We start from the raw sequence: 6,999 nt of genomic DNA on the forward strand, positions 1-6,999 counted from the left end.
TTCATAATCAAGCTATAGCATCGGCATTAACTCAAACGATCCCAACTATATCCATAACTCAGGTGGATACACTTTAATATTTGTCCATTGCAGGTTGTAGGATCAAGGTATAAATAATCATAAAGATTTGTTCTACTTTAATATAAGTATGTATATTATGTATGTATAGTATATGTATGTATATATATATATTAATACATATATGCATTTATATATATATAAACATATGCAAAAATATACATGCATATATATATATATATATATATATATATATATATATATATATATATATATATATATATATATATATATGTATACTATACATATACTATATATACATAAATTAATAGAGCTCTCCTTCTTATAACAAAATGCTGTCTGCGCTACTCCTGTCTCCTACCAGCTGGATCACCTAGTAACGAGTGGTGCAATTGGGAGGAAGTGGACCATCTGTCGCCAGTAAACACATTCATCAACCAAAGGAGCATCATCGTTATTGTGTACAAATCTGTGAATCGGATAGTCTCATCGTTCGTTCAGGGGAAAGGGTTATATATATATATATATATATATATATATATATATATATATATATATATATATATATATATATATATATATATATATATATATATATATATATATATATAAACACCTGTTATGACAATGAAAAAGAATCGTTCTAATTATTTTAAAAAAAATGGAAGGGTAAATCGACTTATGCTATCACGTTGCTTGCTAATCCGGTTAATTAAAAAAAATTATTAATAAACTACAATTAAAATAATTAAATCCCTAATGAGGCTGCACGTGTTGCAATAAAATAATTTCATCGGTTGTTTTTTTTTTTTGGGGTGTTTTTTTTTACACAGATAATAAGCATTGGTTTGACAATGAGGTGGCGCACTTAAAGAAAGAAATGAATTTATAAAAAATATTTTGTTTCGTTGTAGAGCTTACTTTTTAGGTTGCGGTTCGTTTACATCAATTACAGAATTATCAAAAGGTTGAATACATTGACATGAGGATCAAATGTACTAGTGGGAGCTTACGACAGGGCATGGGCTTAGAATTTTTTTTTTAGAGTTATAAGCCACGGGGGATGTGAGTAAACACATTATGAAATAAGACAATTGGGGCCTGATAGATTTTGTCAAAAAGAAACAGATTTATACACACACACACAGTCACACACACACACACACACACACACACACACACATACATACACACACACACACACACACACACACATATATATATATATATATATATATATATATATATATATATATATATATATATATATATATATATATATATATATATCCTTTCATGTGCTTAAACACCATCCAAAATCACCATACTTCCTCTTCATCGTATTAAAAAAAATCATTCAGTAAATACACATTTTTATTGCGTATCACTAGACAGCTATGGTCACTGGTAGGGTCACTAGTACACTAGCACGCACGTGTGAGAACCTTACTCACTCCGGATTGAACCCGTATCGACCACATCGAATGTGTGCTCACCTAGGTATGCGCTGACTAGGCACACGTCCATGGGGCGAGAGAAAATTGGTATTGAAACAGCTGACATATCGAGGTGTCATGTTCTACCGTTACTATTTCAGCAACTTTGACGCTCTTTTACTTACGTTATATATATATATATATATATATATATATATATATATATATATATATATATATATATATATATATCGTATATATGTATGTATGTATGTATGTATGTATGTATGTATGTATGTATATATACATACATAAATTTATATAAATATGTTTGTATGTAAGTATGTATATATGTATGTATGTATGTTTGTATAAAACATCGTCATACAGTACTTTACAAAAGCATGAGAGTTTATTTTGTGCTTACAAAAGTAAATCTAACAAGTACGTATGTCCGCGTGTACACCACCACTCACTCACAAGCCAAGTGTTTAAATGACATGGTGCTAGGTACGGTCTGTAGCTAGAGGAATACCCTGACTTCATGTGCGTTGAAAGCAGGTTTGTTTTGTTTTGTCGTTGAGTAAGCAGTTTTTTTTGTATTGTGGTAGAACAAGTAGTTTGTTTTGGTAAAATAATTTATTTTTTTTTCGAATTTTTTTTCTCGCAAGTTGTTTTATTTTCTTTATTGTTTTTATACTTAATCAAGAAGTTTTTATTTTAGTTAAGCAGGCAGTTTTTTTTCTGTTTTGTTCAAAGTTTTTAAAATCTAATATGTCATAGCTACTTATTCTCTAACTGAACATTGACTCTGGAATATAATTTATGTGATCATGCACCTAAGTGATCATTCATTAAAGGGTCACGCCCGTATTATACTTTAAAGTATGTTGCATTTTTGACACACTTCCCCATACCTCATAACTAAAAATATGAATTATGTAAAATACTTGAATTCATAAAACGGAAGAGAGTGTTAACATGCCCCCCACACAAAAAAAAATGATTAATAAAAACTGTATCATGCATACATGTTCTCATAAATATAACAATAAAAAGAAAATGAAAAGAAATATGTCCGTCCTTGTTAACTATTATATAAGTTAGTTAAGTTACTGCCCTTTCTTCTAGTTTAAATAACAACTATTAATTATCCTTGTATGTAGTCGGTGTCTCTTGTTCATGAATAACCGAATTACCTCCCCTGATATCCTAAGGGCGACCACTATTGTTTCGCGAGAGATTTATTTTAAGACCAATGGACAGCGGTGACCCCCCTGACCACGGGGGATTATGTCATGTATTCCCCTGGGGGCTACGACCGGCCATCTTGTCAGTTGTCTTCTGTCACTGTCAGTGGTAGCCCGGCCCTGGCATGTCCGTGCTTTGATCCCATACACGGTCTAAATCACGACCCCCCCCAGTCCAACGATATTCCTTCCCTTTATGGTTGTCTCTGTGACTTTAGAACACGGCGGTGAGGTTTGGGGTTTAAGGTTAGTAATGTTGTCAGGAATTACTCAAATTCAGAGCAACTTGCTGATAAGGCTTGTTGAAGTATGCTTATCGTTATATAAAAGCACGATTTACTTTTGTCTGAGACACATAGGGCAGATGAAGTAGAGTTTATCTTTTTCAAAGACCTAAGCTTACATGGGAATAGTGTGGTCAGCATTAGGCCACGCGTCAATTGCTTTCTTAATGTAAGTCAGGTACCCATTTGAGCTGGTTGAACTCAAGGACGTCCTACAGACTTGTCCCTGAGATTTGAGCTCGAGACTTTTGGGTTAGCAGTCGTAAACTCTACTACCCCACCACTCTATAAATATGCGTTGAACATTTGTTCAAATGCATGAGGCGTTAAGAACTCACCTGCAGTTTATATTTAAACTAATCAAATACAACCAAGCATACAAACACAGGGTGTGGGTACTGTTTGGTCATCAACCTAAACTAATATCTGGTCATGAGATACACATTTTAATGAAGATCAGTGGTTTAGATAACTAGATAACTAAAATACTGAAAATTCTAGAGTAGAATCTTCGACCCATTAACTTGGATATATATATATATATATATATATATATATATATATATATATATATATATATATATATATATATATATATATATATATATATATATATATATAAAATTATATATATATATATAAATATATATATATATATATATATATATATATATATATATATATATATATATATATATATATATATATATATATATATATATATATAATTCTCTTCTGGGAGACGTTAGAAGACAAGCTGCAAGCGCGCCTTGCAGTCCCCTCTCTTCCTCTCTATCTGGTGAGCTGTAGTTCACTCTAAATGTTTACATTTTACAATCATAGAGCCGGGTTTGGTGACGGCTATTAGGGGCAGATAATTTACTTTGAAACGAATTTAAACTTAGAGGAGGTAACTAAGAGGAGGCTGCTTTTACGGGGGGGGGGGGGGGGGGAAGGGGGGTTTAGTGTTTTAAAGCAAATATTTTCAGTGGCAGCATTGGTACTGTCGAATTCACAAATTATGAATTACTGAAAAGTAGAAAAAACAACAACTAAATAGCGGCGTATGATACACCGCGGGTCGGATCGTATATATAATTTCTCCTCTGGGTAGTTGATGGACCATACTGCCTCATTTGATATCCAACCGTATCCTTGGTCTTGCCAAAACAATTTGGGAACCGTCCTTCCAGACAAACTCCACTCAAAGACCAGACGTGACTTGGACTGGGGAGCCGCAGGGAGGCTACTTAAGCCAGGAAATCACCGGTAATCTTCCGTGACGCGGCGCGCTATGATTGGTTGCCTCCGACGGTTAAAATAGCCTGGTTATCTGTAAATATGCCGGCATGAAAATAAAACTACTATAAACGTGGGTTAGGGTTAGTGGGAGTTGTTAATCCTTTTTATTTTATGAATAGCAATAAAAAAATATTTTTTTTTTTACATTTATATACAATTCCGTTTCAGGTTTTTTTTTCACTCTACCCGTTAAGTTTTTACAACGCCAAATTCTATTGTGATTCTTTAGGATTTGGAAAAATAAGTAATAAAGCCCGTTTTTTTTTCCTTTTGATAAAAAAAACCCTACGGTTTCGTTTTTTAAGAAGTCCTGCACGCATACATAATAGTCTCATTTTTTTCCCCTTTTCGCTTTAGCGTTCGCACACCGGCATACTAAACAAACCCATTGACCCCGAAGAGGTCACGACCTATGGCTCGCAACCAGCGAAACTATTCGCGTTACGGCTTTATAGGTGTAGTGACAAAAAAAAAGAATATTCAGGAAACGCAACTCGTGGTGTTTTTTTCTTATTATATTATATATAAAAGGGAGACTACCCGTGGCATTATTTTTTTTTTCATTTCTTTCACTCGTCCCTGAACTGATAATATGCAGTCGCCCCCCCTCACTCTCTTTTAAATATTTTTTTTTCATAACCTCCCATCCTAATACACACAACATGGTAATAATAGCAACCACCAGGCAACCTTCCCCCCCCCCCCCCCCACCCCCCTCCCCCCCCCCCCCCCCCAGAAAAGAAAGCAGGTAGACATCAAAGACCTGACACACGCTGGGCAACAGGTGAAAAAACGAGCGATCTGATTGGTTCATTTTTTTAAGACCCGGCAACAGCTGGTTGTTACGTCTGGCGAATTTATTTTAAAATATTTTAGACTTATTGGATCTAGGCTAATGACCTAATAGACCTACTCTAAGGACCTAATAGATCTAGGCTAATAACCTATTAGATCTAGGCTAATGACCTATTATACATAGACTAATGACCTATTAGATCTAGGCTAGTGACCTAATAGACTTATTCTAAGGACCTATTATGAATAGGGTTATAACTTTTTAGATCTTGGCTAAAGACCTATTATATATAGGCTAATGACCTATTACATCTAAGCTAACGACCTAATAGGTCTAGGCTAAAGACATGATAAACCTAGGATTATGAGCTTTTAAACCTAGGCTAATAACCTGTTAAACATAGGTTAATGACTTGTTGGACCTAGACTACTGATCTATGAGACCTATTAAGACATATTTTAGACTAACCTAAATGCCTAAAAAAATTTAGACTTTTTAACCTATGCTAACCATTCATTCCACCAAGTCATACCTAAAACTAAAACAACTAGACCAAAGGTCAATAAAAATCATTCAAATTAGACCAAGGCTATCAGTGTAAGATAAAGGTAATTCTAACCATCCTTACATCTTACAGACTGGCTTCAAGTCCTTGCTGTCATGCAGAGGCGTAGCGACCCCTCCCGGCGCCCGGGGACAAACTTTCGATTTGCACCCCCCCACTTGAACTTTTCATTTGCACCCCCCTCAAACTTTCAATTTGGCGCCCCCCCCCCCCCCTGAGGTCGGCGCCCGGGGACATATGTCCCCCCCGGCCCCCCCCCCTCCCCTCGCTACGCCTCTGCTGTCATGTAAGCTGTCATTCGCATGTATGCGGCGGCCTAAAAGCCCACCAAGGTTTCTAAACCAAACTCTCTCACCGCCCACATTGAGATCACAGCATTGTATGATCAACTAAACTGTAAACTCACACACACCAGAGGGTTATCAAAAGCATACTCGGAAACTGTTCTGGAGCTCGTAACCCCCCCCCCCCCTCCCACATACACTTTTAAAATATAAAGCCAAAAACGTATTAGAAAAATGTGGAAGTGGCCGCAAAAAAAAAAAAAAAAAAAAAAAATATTTGTTTTCATATATTTTTGTGGATATTAAATGTAAAATAATATAGCATGGTGTCGTCCTTAATGACGTCATGCTTTTTCGCAATATTAAAAAAAAAAAATCCCATCACCATTTTTTAACAAGGTTGTTACAGTGTGTCACCTCTCCCTCCCCACTACCTCCAAATGACATCATTAAGTTCACCCCCCTTCCCCCACCCCACAAAATTATTAACTTTTCTAACGAAATATGATTTTTTATTTAAATATACAAAATTTTATGCTAATTAAGTTTTTAACCCCTCCCATTTCTACCTTAGACAGCACATCTTCATACAACTACACCTCCTCCTCATTGTGACGTCACCAATCAACAGCCCCCCCCCCCCTCCTTCACTCTCCCCACTTCATCCTTCACGAACATGAGAGAAAAAAAAAGTCAAATCTTAGAAATAAAGAATACCTCCTGAGTTTATTATCTCCCCTGAAGGCTTGCTCTCAAGCAAGCACGGACTCCGCCTTGAACCCTGGGATACACGGAGCTGTTGTGTCCTTTAGGATTTCTCCCCGGGTTCAAATCCTTGACATACCAGCGCAAATACCCCGTAGGAACGCCGGCGCCTATTTAACAAGATAAACAACTTTAATGTCTAGATGTCTCACCGACTCTTTAACAAGTGTCGAGGAGTTGTTTTTTTTTAAACGGGTTTAAACTATGTGAGGTTGTAACGATTTTGTTTTTTTAGTATAGTAAACAAAACAGTTTGCGAGATGGACATTCTAGTGAAT

This window comes from Physella acuta, unplaced genomic scaffold (assembly GCF_028476545.2).
Source record: "Physella acuta isolate Inbredline_101_S28 unplaced genomic scaffold, ASM2847654v3 ptg001941l, whole genome shotgun sequence".
Classification (NCBI taxonomy): Eukaryota; Metazoa; Mollusca; class Gastropoda; family Physidae; genus Physella; species Physella acuta.